Raw genomic sequence first — 20,080 nt, forward strand, 5'->3', positions numbered from 1 at the left:
ATGAATTTGGTAGTATAAGAATTTTTTGGTGACTGTACCTATCTAATCTTGCTTTTTGCAACTTCAAATGCATCGTACGGGCTCATCTAGACTCCTTTTCAGGTTCCATTTTTTTGAAAGTGCTCTTTTTTGGTCTAGTTTTCAAATCTATAGTTAGATTGCAGTTTTATTTGGACAAAAATACCACTTTCAGAGATAGGTCCTATTTTGCAATGTATTGCTTCATAATTGTTGTATTTTTGACCTACATTCTAAAAGTTCATATTCGCACTCTATACAGAGGTTGTAATCAGCAAAATCAGAAAGCCCACTTTGTCCATTTTGGCAAGTGGCCTATTGCAAATGCACTATATATAAAGTGCCAAAATCATTCACTTGGGGGGGGGGGGGGGAATTTTTTGATTGACTAAAAAGGGGGGTGTGTACTGTGTCTCCTTGATCTTGTGTTCTTGCATTATGGGCTCTTTTTCAAAGTTAACTCCACATAATTATGCTACTTGGAAAGAACCATTGGTATAAAAAGGTTTATTGTGTTATGTCATTGGTGTAGCAAAGAAACCTCCTGCTGATGCTGATGAAGCTCGAAAAGAAGACTGGGAATCCAAACAAGAGATGGCCTTAGGAACCTTGTTGAAAAATATCTCTAATCCTTTCAAATTTCACATTAGGAAGCTTACATATCCAATAGAGGTTTGGGCTAAACATCAAGCTTTGTATTGGACAGTAGATGAAGACATGGCTTACACTATAGAGGACAAAATTCTCAAGTTGGATCCTAGAAATTTCAACACCATCAAGGACTATCTTACCCAAGTAGAAATGTATAGGGAACAACTTAAGGATTATGGTGAACCTATCAAGGATGGAAAGATGATCAAACACATCATGACTCATCTTCCACCTGAATATGCTCCTTTTGTTTCTAGCTTTAAATACACACAAATTGATAATGGGTAGTGCCTATGTTAAGCCTTCATTTTAGAAATTCTCAGAAATGTTGATCTTAGAACATGACAATCTAGTGGGTATGGGAATTCTCAAGTCTTCCAAAACCAAAGCCTTGGTAGAAAATGAAGGTAATTCAAGTGGTAAAAACTCAAACAAGAAGCAGAAGCAATGGAAGGCTAAGCCACAAGATGACACATAATAGTCCTCCTCAAAACAAAAATCTTCCTCAAATCAATCTTCTTGCACTCAACATTCTTCTTCGCAATAAGGAAAGTCTTCTTCCAAAAATAATCAAAAGGGGAACAATTCCAACAAGAAGGAGAAGAAAACTTGCTCCTATTATAAAAGGAATGGTCATGATGAACATGAGTGCAAGGATAAGCAGATTGATGAATTGGTATCCAATCAACTGAAGTCTTATACCTTACATCTATGTGGACAATGATACTCAAGTTGAAGTAGAAGGTAAAGGAAATGTTGAGTTGGAAAATGGCATCTTTTAGGATGTACTTAATGTTCCTAACCTTAGCACCAACCTTCTCTCCATCTATCAAATAACTCACTATGGATGGCAACAAAGTAGAGTTCCTCCCCGACATAGTAGTGGTGAAAAATCTCAAAGATGATTCAATGGTGGTAGTTGGAAAGGAAAATCATGAGACAAGACTTTATTCTTTCTCACATTTTGTTCCTAAGTCCTCTTCTCTTGCCTTGTTGACTCATTCAAACACTCAAAGTAAACTATGGAATGAAATATTTGGACATGTTAATTATCGCTACCTACAGGAACTTAGCAGTAGGGAAATGGTCATTGGTGTACCTCAAGTCAAGTTTTTAGAGGGTGTATGTCTAGGTTGCGAAGCAGGTAAACATCTAGAAGAGAAATATGACAAGAGGAAGTCTTGGAAGGCAATTGTTGTTCTAGAATTGGTACATAGTGATGTAATTGGCCCATTTCCAATACCATCTTTTGGTAAGGCCCGCTATGTTCTCACATTTATTGATGACTTTTCAAGGTACACTTGGGGTTTTTTTCTTAGCTCATAAGAGTGAAGTATTTGATAATTTTATCACATTCAAAGCTCAAGTTGAGAAAAAATTAGGGAAAGCCATCAAGATTCTAAGAATAGATAATAGCAAAGAATATGTCAACTCTAGGCTTATAGACTTTTGCACACATGAGGGTATAGATCTTCAACATTTAGTTGCATACATGCCACAAAAAAATGGTGTAGCTGAAAGAAATAATAGAACCCTTAAGGAAATGACCACTTGCATGCTTCAACACAAGTCTCTAGATCAAGTGTTTTGGGCTGAAGCCATGTGTTGTGCCAACTACATCCAAAACAGAAGTCCGCATAAGGCCTTAGATGGAATAACACCTTTTGAGGCATGGTGTGGTAGAAAACCAATTGTCAAACACTTCAAAGTTTTTGGTTGTCCAGCATGGGCAAGGATACCTCCACAAAAGCGAAAGACATTAGAACCACAAAGAAAACCATGCATATTTTTTGGATATCCTGATCATCTCAAGGCATAAAAACTAATGGATCTAGAGACTCATGAAATATTCTATGAGAGGAGTGTTCACTTTGAAGAGACATGTCCAAGTTTGGATTCTTCAACTCCTCCTTCTTCCTCCTTCATGGATAGTGATCATAGTGATGACAATGACTTGGAAGATGAGATTGCTCCAACTTTGACTCGTAGGAAACCACCTTCGCAGGTTTAACAAACAATTGAGGCCATTCCTTCTTCTTCTTCCACTAAACCTCATTGGGCACAACAAACCCTTGATGCAGCAGGTTCATTGGTGGGAAATCCTTTAGACACTTAGAGGACTAGGTCACAACACAAGTCATTTCCACATGCATATATAGCCATTGCTTCAAATCCATAGTCTTTTAAGGAAGCATCAAGGATTCTAGAATGGGATAAGGCTATGGAGGAAGAATATAATTCCTTGATGAAAAAAAATACATGGGACTTAGTTCTCCTTCCTAAGGGAAGAAAAGTGGTTTGATGTAAATGGATCTATCAAACCAAATTTGCAGTGAATGGAAGTGTGGATAAACATAAGGCTAGACTAGTTGCTTAAGGTTTCTCACAGGTTCCAAGTATTGACTATACAGAGACTTTTGCACCAGTTGCCAAGATGAACTCCATTTTCCTGACACTAGAAATTGTTGCAGCTCAAGGTTGGGTTGTACACTAGATGGATGTTAAGAGTGCTTTTTCGAATGGTGATCTTCATGAGGAAATTTATATGGAGCAGCCACGGGGGTTCGTACAGGATTCTACTATGGTTTGTAGATTGAAGAAGTCTATTTATGGTCTTAAATAGGCTCCTTGGGCTTGGAATGCCAAAATGGACTCCTTCCTCCTCTCAACAGGGGTCACCATATGTCACTTTGATTCAAATGTCTACATTCTTCAAAAGGATGACTCTCACTTGATCCTAGTGCTTTATGTAGATGACTTGATCATTATAGGGAGCACTTCATCCATTATTGCCAATGTCAAGCCCTCTCTACAGGACAAATTTTCCATGACAAACTTGGGTTTGCTACATTACTTCCTTGGCATTGAGATCACATAGTCTTCAGCAAGGATAACACTTTCACAGCCCAAGTATGCTCTTTACTTGATTTCTCGATTTCACATGAGTGACTACAAGCTTGATCCTACTCCCTTCCTATTAGGTGTCAAACTAGAGGCTAAGTGTACCACTCCACTTGTTGATGCTACCTTATACAAATAGTTAGTTGGGAGCCTTATCTACTTGACACATACTCGTCCTAATATTGCTTTTGCAGTTGGTACAGTTTCATGCTTTATGCAAGAACCTCATGAGCTTCATTGGAAAGTTGCCAAGTGATTTTTGCACTACATAAAGGGTACACATACACATGGGATACATTATGCAATAGGTACAAGACTTCAGCTGATTGGATGCACAAACTTAGACTATGCAAGGGACTTAGATTCACACAAGTCAACTTTAGGGTACATATTTCACCTTGGTTCTGACCCTATTTGTTGGTAGAGTAAAAAGAAAAACAATGTTGCTTTTTCTTCTATAGAGGTCGAGTATTGAGGAGATGTCAATGCAGATATAGAGGCTCTTTTGTTATAGCACATCCTAGAGAAGTTTGTATTTGATCTACCTAAGCCTACAATTATTCATTGTGACAATTAGAGTGCTATTGAGATCTCTAAGCATCCAGTTTAGCATCAGCAAACAAAGAACATCAAGGTTCATATGCACTATATCAAAGAGCTTATACATGAGCAAATCATTTCACTACAGTACTGTCCTACAGCAGAGCAGGTCACTGATATCTTCACCAAACCCTTCACTGAGGTCAAGTATACTCATTTGTGAGATCCCTTGAGGGTGTGGGATGTTGCAGAAAGGGGAGTCCCTTGACTTCTCTCTTCTTCTTCTGCGAGGGATTCTTTCCTCTTATGAGGTCTTCTTCTCTCTCATCTTCTCTATTGTACTCATCTCTCTTTTTGGAGGAGGGTTTTTCCCATGAGGTTTTCCCTCTTTCTTTGCTTTATGAGAGATTGCATTTCATTATTCTATAGACTTGCTTTTGTACATGGGTACCTAACATGGCCTCGTAGCCAGGACCCATCATGCATTAGTGAGCTTAAGTGCATTCCCCTAAGTTGCACTTAAGGGGGGGTGTTGGTGTAAATAGATATTTACTATTTACACTTTAATTAATTTTACTTAGGTTAGTGCATTATTTTATTATTTTGCATTATTTTTATTTTTTATGAGACACTTAGGAGTTTGTGCACCCTTTTGAGTTGTCATGTAGACAACATAGTTATTTGCACTCCTAAATTAGCACATGTTGTCAACAACACTGATTAGCGTGTCACACCATTGTAGGCTTATCCTCTCATCATCGCACTTACTTTTGTGCTTAATGGAGGATAACCCACATCTAGTGGACATGTGCCTAGTTGTATGACTTATCATGATGTTGATTTCGAGGCATTCTAGATGCATCTTAGAGGCCTTTATATTCAAGCACTCCTAGCATACTTGTACATTGTATTGAATACTATACAATTATTCTGATCATACTTTGGTCTAATTTGTGCTTGTGTTTTGAGTTCCTTGGTATTGGGTGAATTCTGCCCTAAGGAAAATTCTTACATGGTATCAAAGCTATACCAAATTCTTACAAGAAGCACTATTGACAACCATTCCTAAAGTAGAATATGGACACGTAAAAACATTAAGACTTGATAATGCGATTTGGATTGCTTTACAAATAATATTTTAAGGTGGTGAACATGCTAAGAAATCTAGATTGTAAAGTTAAATATGCTTATTTCAAGATGCTAAGATGTTGGAAGATGAAACTGTAAGAGGTTATTTTGCTTGAATATCAGAGATTGTTACAAGAATTAAGAGTTATGGAGGTATAAAGATAGAAGATGAAGTTGTGTAAAAAATCTTGAAGACCTTAACACCTACTTATCATCAAAAAAATAGATGATTGAACAAGTTATTCCTTGCACACAAAAATTTACAAGAGATACTCTTCTTGTGAGATCATAGACATCTAAAGTGTGGATGAAATAGAATGGAGAGTTACCTAGAATAAAAATTACTTTTGGCATACAAAGAGATAGATCAAGAGGTGCAAGTACAAGTGGAGATTATGTCAATAGTAGCTGAGTATGTTGCAAGAGCAGACCAAACAAATTATGCTATAGGAACTAGCATGGTGAAATATTCTATAGGAACAAACAAAGATGAAACAATAATTTAGAATAATGTGACATGAAGATATAACAAAGATGATGGTACAAGAAGTTGCAGAAACTATGAAGGAAGTTGATGTCATGTTTTAGTGTGTTTGTTAGTAGGATTAAAATTTTGTTGTTTGTAATAAATTCTTATGGTGTGGTGGCGTAAATGGAATAGTGATTCTATAAGCTCTCCAATTATATCCACTTAGGAAAAAGATAATTTCATTTTTGGTTGAGTCAATTTTCTTTTCTAAGTATTTGCATGTGTTTGAAATAGTAAATCCAAATAAGTAATCAATGGCTACAAGAAGATCCAAACAATTGGAAAAGTTGGTGACAGATTATAATTCTTGACCGATCCTTCATGATTTGAAAAATGATTTTGGCTTTCTTATTTTTGTCTTGGTGTTTCATCTTCCCAGTCATCAAGATGGGAAAGTATGAAAAGGAAGATTTTGCAACTGAATAGAGAGATCAAGAAAGACAGAAGGGAATATAAAGATTTTTGAGTTTTTTAATTTTTGAGTGGAATGTGTTTTTTTTCTTATTTTCTTTACTAAATCAAAATTTTGAATTTGGCGAGCATGTCAATGACCTAGTTGCAGAATAATGAAAGATTAGTCTAGTTTTTGAATGTAAATTAAGTTTTTTGGTTTTTGAAGTTGTTTTAAGAAACTAGATTTTTTTTTTTGAGTTGGTGGATGTAACTACGTGCTATTTTGAGGGTCATAATAGTGTATGGGACCCTTTTAGACTCTTTATGATCTATTTTTTGGGATCATGAAGAGTTATGTATAATATGTTTGTGTTTTCATTTGTGTTTAATCTTTTGGTCATTTCTATTTGTGTCCACGTGAAAAGAATATCGTGGTCACGGTGCATATCTTCATGCCCGACATGTTAAAAACATAGTAGATATGTGACAATGATAAAGGTTAGTTTACATAAGGTTTTTTTAGATATTGTTAGTGACTAAAAATTTCATGCTCAATGGTTGGTCTATTATCGAGTTCTAAAACCACACATGTAGAAAGGTGGTACAAGTTAAAAGATGGATTAATATTGTTTGATAGTTAGTTTGTGATTGGTTATTTTCCTAGTTTTACATTTGAAGGTGAATAAAGTTGTTTACGTATTTCAATTACAATAAGGAAGAGTCCAATCAGTTTCCATTAAGTCTGTGTAGGAAAGCTAATGTTGCTACTAGAGGTCGAATGGGTTCCTGTCGTATGTTTGCACATTAGTTGGTGTTAAGAGAATTAGATAGATGTCAATCTAATTAACTAGAAATTATTGATCCTGAAGGTGCATGAAGCCCTTGATGCAGATTTACTTGAGTGATTTATTTCCTCCTAAATTTTCCAAGGTGAGGCTTTGCATCATTTTTGGTATTTAAGCAAGAAACCTCAGATTGTGTGAGGTTACATGTTGCATACACCTAATCAAGAGTCTTCAATAGGGTCAAGTAAGATGGTGACCAATGCAAAATTAGCTAAAAAGGTTAAGGACCAAGATGAGCTCTATTAGAAGAGAAAAGAGAAGTTAAGGAGATGTCAGTAGAATTAGCAAATAAGTTGGAACACATGAAATATGTGGTTGAGAAGAAAGAAATGAAAGAAGAAGAAGAGGAGGAAGAAGTCCCAAATGATGAATAGGATGAAGTATCTAAACATGAGAGGCCATTCATTAGAGTTTTGAAGGCTTTGGGAGGGAAATCCACTGAGTTGCTTAAAGATGGATGTTGAAGTAGTTTTAGAATGGATTAAAGCTTTAGAGAATTCCTTTGAATGTGAGAATGTTTTAGAATTACAACAAGTCAAGTTGGCTAAGTCTAGGATGAAGGGAGCAACCCTTACATGGTGGAATTTTCTACAAGAAGAAAGAGTAAAGGAAGACAAGAAACAAATTTGTTCATGGAAGAAGATGGCATCTATGGTGAAAAAGACTTGTCTTCCTCAAGACTATGAAGTACAACTACAATAGAAGAGGTAGAATCTCAAACAAAGAGACATGGATATCTAAACTTAGATAGAGAAACTCCAAAAATTGAGTCTAAGATCAAAATTTGTAGAGCCTGAGAGTGTCAAGGTAGCAAGATACCTAAATGGTCTAAGAATGAACATGCAAGAGGAGTTGCAACTATTGAGTCCCAACAAATTAGCTAAGTGTTACCAACTAGCTTTGAAAGTGGAAGAGAAGATTAAGAGAAGATAAGAGAATAGAAATGGAAGTAGAGGAAGATAATCATTCAGAGGAAGAGGCATATTTAGAGGAAGAAGCCCAAATTTTTAGCCAAAAGTAGAGACACATCATGAAATAACCAGGTTTGATAAATTTAGAGGAAGTTTCAAAGGTAGAAGACCAAATTTCAGAGGAAGATCACGGTGGGAAGAATGAATGGAACAATAAGATGTTATAATTGTAACCAAGAAGGTCACATGACACACAAATGTCCAGAAAAAATATCTCTAATACTCATGGAGAAAGGAGATTAAACCTTTCACAAGATGCTGATTCACAAAATGATTCAAAGACCTATGGTTATCCAGAAAGAGGAGAAGCCCTTATGGTGAGAAGAACATTTTTGAAGATGCCTATACAATTAGAACCACCATAGAGAAAATCTATTTTCAGAACTACTTGTAAGTCTGGAGAAAAAAAATTGCAAGGTATTGGTATACTCTGATTCCACAAAAAAAATTCATAGCTCTTGAAATGGTGGAGAAGTTAAAATTACCAAGAACACCTCATATGTATCCTTATAAAGTGCCTTGGCTGAATAAATGACAACAAACAATAGTGGAAGAACAAGCTCGGGTTGAATTTTAGATTGGAGCATACAAGGATAGATTGTTGTTTAACATTGTCAATATGGATGCATGCCACTTACTTTATGGTAGACCATGGTAGTACGATCTCAAGACACAACATGATGGAGTAAAGAACACATACACCATTACAAAGAATGGAAATGTCATTGAACTAGTACCTCTAAGTGAATCAAACAAGAAGAAGCAAAATCTATAGAAGCTAAGATCATGGTAATGGGTAAGAAATTATTTCTAAAGGAAGTTAAAGGAAAGAAGTGTCCACTTTTTGCATTGATTCCTGTACTAAAAGATATAGGATATTGCTAAAAATTAGATTGAGAAAGAAAAATTAGATTGAGAAAGATATAGGATACTTGAAGGTGGAAGTGGTAGAAAAGAAGACACAAAAGGTAGAGGAAGAAGTTAAACAAATTCTAGAGAAGTACAATGAAATCATAAATGATGGAATGCTAAGAAGTCTCCCACCTATGCAAGAAATCAATCATTGCATAGATCTCATACCAGGTTCAACGTTACCCAACAAGGATGCATACAAGCTAACACCACAACAGAATGAAGAAATGACAAGGAAAATTGAAGAATTACTTGAAGTTGGTTTGATTAGAAAGAGTCTAAACCCATGTGCAGTACCTACAGTCCTAGCACCTAAGAAAGAGGGAACATGGAGGCTTTTCATAGATTTGAGAGCACTAAACACAATATTCATAAGGTATAGGTTTCCAATGCCTAGGATAGAAGATTTTCTTGATTGTTTGGGTAGAGCAAGATACTTTTCAAAAATTTATTTAAAAAGTGGATACCATCAAATAAGAATCAAGCCAAGAGATGAATGGAAAACAACGTTCAAAAACAAAGAGGGATTATACGCGTGGAAGGTAATGCCATTTGGATTGTTTAATCGTCCTAGTACATTTATGAGACTCATGAATGAAGTTGTCAAAGATTTTGCAAGAAATTTTATGATAGTATATTTAGATGACAATTTAGTTTTCAGCAACACAAAGGAGGAGCATTTGAAATCACTAGACTTGGTGTTAAGAGAACTATAGGAAGAAATTTTGATGATTAATTTGGAGAAATGTACTTTCATGCAAGAAGAGCTAACGTACCTTGGACTTTTAATATCAATAGAAACACTCAAGATGGATCAAGATAAGGTAAGTGCAATTCTTTCTTGGCCAATTCCTAAGACCGTTGTAGCAATTAGAAGCTTTCATGGTTTAACCACTTTCTACAAAAATTCCATTAGGAATTTCAGCAGAAAGTCCATTAGGAATTTCAGCTTGATTTGTGCACCAATCCTAAATACTATAAAAGGAGGACAAAAATGTAATTTTTTTTGGAAAATAGAAGCTAATGAAGCCTTTGAAATTATTAAGAGGAAAGTAGCTCAACGACCAGTCCTCACATTTCCTAATTTTAGTAAAGTCTTTCAAATAGAATGTGATGCAAACAACATAGCAATAGGAGGTGTACTTAGTCAAGAGGGTAGACCTATAGCCTTCTTTAGTGAGAAACTCAATGAAGCTAAATAGAAATATTCTTCATATGATTTTGAAATGTACGCCCTTGTTCAATCTCTCAAGAAATGGAGAAACAACTTTTTACCCAAAAAATTCATTGTATACACAGATAACCAAGCCCTTAGTTTCATAAATAGTCAAGACAAACTAAATCGTAGACATATGAAATGGGTGGAGACATTGCAAGTTTTTTTTAATTATAAAGCATAAAAAGGGAGTTTCAAATAAGGTTGTTGATGCTTTAAGTAGAAGAGCTTTGACTACATCACAAATTTAGTTGGAAACTATAGGAGTTTCAAATTTGAAAGATATGTATGATAATGATGCTGATTTCAAAGAATTTTATCAAGCATGTACTAACCTGGATGATAGGTACAACCACGAGTATGTAGATTTTATGATTCAAGAAGGGTTACTATTCAAAGGGGGGTGACTTTGCATACCAAAATGCTTAATGAGAGATAACATCATACAAGAAAAACACGGTGGAGAATTATCCAGATACTTTGGACTAGATAAGACTTTAGAGATGGTTCATAAGCATTACTTTTGGCTAAAGTTATAGATATATGTGAGAAAATTTGTAGAAGAATGCACCATTTGTCAAAAAAGCAAAGAGAAAAGTACTAACTCTGGATTACATCAGCCCCTACCCATTCCTTCAAGACCATGGAAAGCATTAGTATGGATTTTGTTATGGGATTACCAAAAACCAAAAAGGGTATGATAGTTTGTCCATTGTGTTAGATAGGTTTAGTAAAATGGCACAATTCCTACCATGCAAATCTACTAAAGATGCTTCATACATAGCAGATCTTTTCTTCAAAGAGATAGTTCAAATTCATGGATTAACATTGAATATTGTATCAAATAGAGATGATAGATTTGTAGGTCATTTTTGGAGGACCCTTTGTAAGAAACTTGGCACAAAACTATCTTTCTCATCCACATATCATCCACAAATAGATGGCCAAACATAAGTTGTTAATAGATCTTTGGGAAATTTGTTAAGATGCCTTACAAAACAACACGAAGAAAAATGGGATTCTATACTTGCTCATGTTGAACTCTCATACAATGACACAATGAATAGAAGTACAAGAAGATATCCATTTTAGATTGTGTATGGCACACACCCAAGAGAAATTCTTGAGCTTAGAGAACTTCAAAAAACTTTCCTTAGTAGTTAACATGGTAAAGAATTTGCTGAAACTATTAAGGAGGTCCAAGATCAAGTCAAGTTACAACTAAAAAATTCAAATCAAAAGTACAAAGAATTTTTTGATAAGAAAATAAGAGAAGTACAGTTCAATGTTGGTGATGTAGTATGGGTATATTTGAAGAAAGAGAGACTATCTCAAACTAAGCGTACTAAATTACTGGCTAAGAAGGTTGGTCCTTGTCAAATCTTATCAAAGTATGGACACAATGCATACAAGATTCAGTTACCTCTAGAAATTAGCATCTCACCCATATTTAATGTTTGTGATCTCACACCATTCAAAGGTTCATAAACACAACCAACATGCAAGGATTTTGTAGCAAAATATTTGCACCAAATACCCAAACCAACACTACCCCAACTAGAGAAGATACTAGATACAAAAATTTAAAAAATCTCAAAGGAGACAATATACTCAATATTTAGTCAAATGGAAGAACAGACCTACAACATAAGCTATTTGAATGGATGAGACACAAATCTACAAGCATGGTTCATCACTACAACACCTCATCTCAAGTGGACTTAAGATTCACTCCACAAGGGAGTATGCCGCAGGAGTAGACCAAACAAATTATGCTATAGGAACTAACAAGGTGAAATATTCTATAGGAACAAACAAAGATGAAACAATACTTTAGAATTGTACGACAGAAAGATATAACAAGATGATGCTACAAGAAGTTTTAGAAACTATGAAGGAAGTTGATGTCATGTTTTAGTGTGTTTGTTAGTAGGATTAAAATTTTAGTGTTTGTAAAAAAGTCCCACAGTGTGGTGGCATAAATGAAATAGTGATTCTATAAGCTCTTCAATTATAGCCACTTAGGACAAAGTTAATTTCACTTTTTATTGAGTCAGTTTTCTTTTCTAAGTGTTTGCGTATGTTTGAAATAATAAACCCACCCAAATAATCAATGGCTATAGGAAGTTCCAAACAGTTGCAAAAGTTGGCAGCAGATTTTGATTCCTGATTTATCCTTCATGATTTGAAAAATGGTTTTGGCTTTCTTGTTTTTGTGTTGGTGTTTCATCTTCTCAATCACTAAGATGGGAAAGTATGAAAAGGAAGATTCTGTAACTGAATAGAGAGATCAGGCACAATAGAAGGGAATAGAAAGATTTTTGAGTTTTCTAATTTTCTAGTGGAATGTATTTTTTTCTTGTTTTCTTTCCTAAATCAAAACTTTGAATTCTGAGAGCATGTTGAGGACCTACTTGCAAAATAACAAAAGATTTGTTTGGAAGTTTTCTGGTTTTTGAAGTTGTTTTAAGAAACTTGTTTTTTTCTAAGTTGGTGGATGTAACTACACTTTGTTTTGAGGGTTGTGATAGTATATGGGAGTCTTTTAGACTCTCTGTGATCTATTTTTTGGGATCATGGGGAGTTATGTATAATATGTTTGTGTTTAATTTTTTGGCCATTTCTATTTGTGTCCACACAGAACAAAGCTCACAATCATGATGAATATCTTCATGTATTTACTAATGTGTTGAAAACATATTTGATATGTGATAGTGGTAAAGTTCGGTTTGCATAAGGGTTTTACAGATGTTGTTAACAACTAAAAATTTCATGATTGACGGTCGATCTACTATCCAGTTCTAAAACCACGCATGTAGAAAGATGTAATAGGTTTGAATATGGATTAATATTGTTTCATAATCAGTTTGTGATCAGTTTGGTTCCAAGCTTTACATTCAAAGGTGACTAAATCTATCTATGTCTTGCAATTACAATAAAGAAGAGCCTGATGAGTTTCCATTAAGTCTGTGTAGGAAAGCTAATGTTGCTACAAGAGATCAAATAGGCTCCAGTTGCATGTTTGCACATTAGTTGGTGTTAAGAGAATCAAATAGATGTAGAAATTATCAATCCTAAAGGTGCACAAACCCCTTGATGTAGACTTAGTTGAGTGATTTATTTCCTCCTAAGTTTTCCAAAGTGAGGCTCTACATCAAAGAAAAGATGAAGAAGACACGATTTTGAGGAAGGACTGGTCCTTCTTATGAAGAAGGAGAACTTAAAGGTAACAAAATTCTTATTTTTTGGACATATAAATAACTTGGTCATTATTCTTCAAAATGTCCTAAAAGAGTAAAGAAGTTTAATCCTAGAAAGCCTTACAAATCAAAAGCACCTAAGGATTGTTTCTATGTTGATTAGGATGGTGAAGTTAATTTTAAGATGATAAATTTCTAAGAAGATAGTAATGATGAGGATGATGAGATTAGATTTTTTGCTATTAAATGAAAGCCCTTAAAAAGAAGAAGATGGTAATGATGAGGATGATGAGATTAGATTTTTTGCTATTAGATGAAAGCCCTTAAAAAGAAGAAATTAGAGAGGAAAAAGAACTAGAATCACAAATTGAAAAGAAAAATTTTAATTGGATTATAGATAGTAGTTGTTCCCATCCTATGACTAGAGATAAGAATAATTTTTTTTGAATTCAATAGTTATGATGGAGGAGTACTCAAATTTGGAAATAATGCAACATGTCACATAAAAGAAACAAGATCTATTACACTTGATAGAAAGAATAACTCTAAAGATGTTTACCTTGCCGATGGTTTGAAACATAATCTTTTGAGTGCTAGACAACTTGTTGACAAGGGATAACATATATAATTTACAGAGTAGATTTGTATTATCAATGATAAAGATGGTAAATTAATTGGTACTGGTACAAGGAAAATAGGTAATGTATTTCAGTTGAACCATTTTGAAATGACACTTTTAGTTGCTAAAGTGGATGAAAATTGGTTATGACACAAGAAATTTTGTCGTATCAACTTTGATAACATTGTGAAAGTTAGTACTATATCTGCAGTTAGAGATTTTTGTAAGATTGAAAAACCTACTAACATGATGTGCAAAGAATCTATATTGGCAAAATCAAAGAAAATTTCATTTACAAGAAATATATTTACTACTTTAGTGAAATTGGAGATTGTGCACATAGATCAGAGAGGTACTACAAGAAAAAGAGCATTTTGTGGTGAAAGGTATTTGAACCTTCTTATTGATGATTTCACTAGAATGATATGGGTTGCATTTCTTAGAGATAAATTTGAAGATTTTGAGATATTTAAGATATTCAAGAGTAGACTTAAGAGTAAATCTGGTCTAAAAATGAAATGCTCGAGATCTGATAGAGGGGGAGTTTTTTATCAAATGAGTTTAATAATTTTTGTGAAGATAACAGTATAAAGAGACCACTTTTAGCCCCTAAAATACCACAACGTAATGAAGTAGAAGAGAGATGGAACATATTAGTGATAGAGGAAAAAAGAGTAATGATGTTTAAGAATAATGTATCACATTTATTTTGCATAGAAGTAGTGAACACAATAGTATATACTATGAACATAATATAGATTAGACAAGGCACTGGTAAGACACCTTATGAACTTTGGTTTGGACATGCACCTTCTGTGAAGTACTTTAGAATCTTTGGAAGTAAATGCTATATGAAAAGAGATGATGATAGTGGAAGGTTTGATTCAAGAAGTGATGAAGGAATGTTTCTTGGTTATTCATTGAAAAGAAGAGTGTATAGATGTTTTAATCAAAGATCAAAGACTATTGTTGAGAGTGCTAATGTAAGAGTTAATGGAAAATTTAGAATTCAGGAAAGGATACTTGGCCATGATTCTAATGGAGATAATTATCAAAGGACTAACAATAAGAATGTTGAGCATGAATTATTTTTGAAACTCACACTAATTTGTAGACTAAATTACAAGGAGAAATACAAAGATAAGAACCTAGATATGAGCCTATCTCAAAAATCAGATTTGAACATGTGTCACCTAACAAATATATGACAAATAATCGCGTTGTTGAATAGATAATTGGTAGTGTCAAAAAAGGATTTATGAAAAGGAACAAGGTATGTGAATAATTGTGTTTTATTTCTCAAATTGAGCCTAATAATTTTGATGAATCTTGTAAAGATTATTATTGGATTAAAGCTATGAAAGAAGAACTAGAATAGATTAAAAGGAAAAATACTTGGGAATTGGTTCCTAGGCCTAAAAATAAGAATGTTTTTGGAACTAAATGGGTATTTAGAAACAAAATAAATGAACAAGGTGAAGTTGTGACAAACAAAGAAAGATTGGTATGTAAAGGTTGTTCACAACAAGAAGGAACTAATTTTGAAGAAACTTTTGCACTTGTTGCTAGATTAGAAGCAATGAGGATATTTTTGGCATATGCGGCTAACAAGAACTTTACAATTTATTAAATGGATGTTAAATCAACTTTTCTAAATGGAGAAGTTGAAGAAGAGGTATACATTGAGCAACCTAATAGTTTTCCTTTGATAAATAAAGAGGATATCATTTGCAAATTGAGGTATTATATGGACTGAAATAAGCACCTAGAACTTGGTCTGTTTGGAATTTGAGAAAGGTAATGTCAATAGTAACTTGTATCTGAGAAAGAATGATAATAGCTTATTGATTTTTGAAGTATTTGTGGATGAAATTATCATTGGAAGTAATGATGAAGCAAGTAAGATATTTTTAGAAGAAATGAATAACAAATTTGAGATGAGTATGATTAGAGAAATGAAACACTTCTTAAAATTACATATTATACAGAACAAAGATGGAATTTTTATATCACAAGCTAAGTATCTTAAAGATTTGTTTAAAATATTTGGATAGGAAAATTGTAAACCTATTGGAACACCTATAGTAACTAGTTGTAAATTGTCTAGCAAAGATGGATCCCCTAGTGTTGAACAAAATAAGTATAGATCTATGATTGGTGGATTACACTATTTGACACAGACTAGGCCTGACATAGCTAATGTAGTTAGAATTATGGAAAGATTTCATGTAGATACTAAAGAGACACATTGTGTAATAGTAAAAATAACTTTCAGATATTCGAAAGACACACCTGATTATGGTTTATGGTATGATAGATCACATATTTTTACTTTATGAGCATACACAAATGTTGATTGGGTAGGAAGTGTAGATGATAAAAAGAGCACCAATGATGGAGTATTCTTCTTGGGAGGAAGATTGGTTTTTTGGCTGAACAAGAAACTTGATTGCATTTCACAGAGCACAATCAAAGCATAGTATGTAGTAGCAACAAATAATTGCAATTAGATTATTTGGATGAAACTGATGTTGAAGGATATTAGAATAGAGTCTATTGAGCCTATTATCATATATTTTTGACATCACAAGTACAATGAATATGTAAATGAATCTAGTTTTACATTCAAATAAAAAGCATATATCTATTTAGTATCACTTTTTGAGAAAGAAAGTTGCAGAAAAAAAATCAGATTAGAATTGTTGGTATCTCTAACCACTATTGTCTATTAGTGTCAACCACTTAATCATTTACAAGGTACAGTCTGACTATCATCACTATGACTGAGCTACTCTATATAGGTTGAGTCATGTACATAAGAAAGTATGTACCAAACTCTATAGGAGTTGAGTAAGCTTTGTTGGAAATATGAGGTAAGCAAGGTTACTGAGAGGGGAGGGGTGAATCAGGAACCAATAAAACTTAATCTTATTTCACCAATTAATCCTCCATATAATATTTTGATATAATTGCATGCATGAAAGCATGAAAGAAAATAAACATTCATAGCAATTTGACATAAGATATGGTGACCCAGAAACCATCCAAATAGAAAGTAAAACTAGGGTGGTGATGATACCCACTGGCTTTAGTACTATAGTATAAAGTTGGCTTGTCAAGGCTTATAACTGATCACTTCTGATGATTTTTCCTATTAGGAGCAATAAGGATTGTGAGGTCCACCTTGTGAAAGCATTTACAAAACATACAATGAAGTATGCACTTGGTTAGGAGATTTACATAAGACTGTTAAGTCTACCTTGTTAAAGGATTTAACTGATACACTTGTTAGGATGAACCAGTGGCTGATCTCTAATCTGCAACTCTAATTTGTTGGTTGAGATTCCTTGAATTGCAATGATCACCTTGTTATGATAGATAAATCTTTGATGTACCTTATACTTCTTGTAGCCTTCTTAATTCACACTTTTTCTCATCATATACTCTTCACATACACATTTGGATATGATACAATACATTACATATATACCAATCCAAATCATAACTTACTGAAGTCGACTATAATACAAGTTTCACCAAAATTCACAAAGTTGGCCCAACTGTTGTAACTTGGGCTATAAAAATAAACACGGTGATGTTATGATACTCGAAAACCATGGTCAACACTCGGCATCATCTGGCACTTGGTTGACAAAGAGGCTCAATTCATACTGATCACTTCGAAGTAGCTTGAACTTGTTCAACACTGTGTGACTAGGTGAACACTATGAAATTTGACATATATTGAATCACTCGGTTGACACTCCATAGCTTGGTCAACACTAGATTCACATCACTAACACTATGAGCTTGGTAGACATTGAAGAATATGGATAACAATATGTAACTTAGTTAACACTAGATTTTCCATCACTTGCATTGAACAATTTGGTAGATACTACTACACTTGGCATGAACTATACATAGGTTGTGAAGCTCGGTAGCAATTGAGAAACTCAGTAGAAATTGTATAATGACTAAGTGTGAGTCACTAATAGACAAATTGACCTTAATGTCAATAATCTCCCCCTTTGGCATTAGTGACAAAAACACATATCATCCCAAAAATTGAATACTCAAAATTACAAGTCAAAGCATTCTTTTATCACCATTCTATGTCTACAACTTGGTAACATACTCTATTTTTCAGATTTTTCAAAATTGCTTTTGTAGAAGATGTTTTCTTCTTATTTGGTCATGTATCTTGTATAATAATATATTCCTCCCCATACATAAACCTTATATATCTGGAGTACTACTCCCCCATACATATATTCTTTACATATCCTCTTTATACATATATACATTCATCTATACTTATATACTTATCCCCCTTTTTGACATAAATGTCAAAGGTGTATACTATATGTTAATACCAAAATGTGACAAGAATTTAGAGTGTACCTTCAAGATTAATGCCAATGTCTTGTCCTAATTTTCTTGTAACACCTTACTTGCATACAATGCAATCTAAACTTCTGTTGATAACTCTATCATGTGATCAACTACGAAGAAGTTATTGCCATGAATGAGTGTCTTAGTAGTTGTCCATGTTTGAAAGAATCATGCCTTGGATTTCTGCAAGTGTGGCCCTAATCTTGGCTTCTTCCTTTAATAATCTTACTTACAAATTTGTCAGAAATCTAATCTTTGAGTAATGAGTAGAGCTGTAACTTGGGTCAAGTGACAACTGGTGTGCACTTACCTTCATGCCTTCATCTATTTTTGATAGTTTATCTTTAATTCCTTGTGTGAAGGTAGATGTATCACACAAATTAACAAATAATAAAGTGACATTATTTATATATATCTCTAATGAAACAAGAATGGTAGACTATTCCACTTGGTTTATTGCAATTTTCTATGCCACTTGTTCCAATACCTTGTTCTCAAACTTTCTTTCTACTCTTTGTAGCAATTTATCCTATCCATTCAAGTCTTCATTGAATTTTTGGACAACTTTTTCTAACTAGTCAAAAATAGGTTGTGTACTATTAACCTCAATACTTAGTGAATTTACAAATATGTCCTTTATATCTTCCAGCACTTGGGTTTTCTTTCTCTTCTCTTCTCTAAGCTTATGTTGCTTAGCTCTCTTTTGCATTTTGATGACTTGTTTAGGAGAGGTCTTGATAGAACACTCCTTAGGTGTCATGAACCTGATGAGTCCAAAAACACATTAATCGATGTACATAAGGGAATTTGCAGATCTCACTCTAATGGCTTGACATTAGCTCATAAACTCATTAGAGCTAGTCACTATTGGCCGAATATGGAGCAAGAGGCAAATAAATACACAAAATCCTATAAACAATGCCAACTCCATGGAAATTTGATTCATGCTCCAGCTAGGGAGCTAATTCCATCTATCACATTGTGGTTGTTTCAACAATGAGCCTTTGATCTAGTGGGTCAGATTCAACCATCTTCTTCAAATGGACACAAGTTCATTATCATAGCTATAGACTAATTCAATAAATGGGTGGAAGCAACCCCTTTGTCTATAGCAAATGGAAAATTTGGAGCTCTGTTCATTCTTAACTACATCATATGCAGGTATGGTGTACCATCCTCCATCATTACTGACAATGGGGGACAATTTAAAAATAAGGATCTTAAAGAGTTGTGTTCAAAGTTTAGAATCAAGTAGCATTGGTCTTCTATTTATTACCCCAAGGGTAATGGCCAAGTAGAAGCATCCAACAAGACTATCCTTAAGATCTTACATCGCACAATATACAAATCTGGAAGGGATTGACACCTTTAAATTAATCCAACTTTATGGGCTTACAAAACTAGTATGAAAACTCCAACGAGAACAATGCCCTTTGCTTCAGTATATGGAGCAGATGTTATGCTTCCAATTGAGGTTGATATTTCTACTTTGAGAATCTCTATGAAAGGCCTCATTACTGATGATGATTACAAAATATCTCAGCTTCAAGAGCTAGAATTGTTAGATGAATGTTGACAAGTGGCGTGTGATCATCCTCGGGCTTATCGAAAATGCATGTCTAAGAGCTACAATAAGAAAGTCAAGCCACATAACTTCTAAGTGGGTGATCTCATCATGAGGGAGAACCCTAAAAAATTAACAACAATAGGTACAGAAAGGAAAGTTTGAACCCAACTGGTTTGGTCCATACATAGTTACTGC

This window comes from Cupressus sempervirens, chromosome 4 (assembly GCF_028749045.1).
Source record: "Cupressus sempervirens isolate cs-2001-9-10 chromosome 4, ASM2874904v1, whole genome shotgun sequence".
NCBI classification, from domain to species: domain Eukaryota; kingdom Viridiplantae; phylum Streptophyta; class Pinopsida; order Cupressales; family Cupressaceae; genus Cupressus; species Cupressus sempervirens.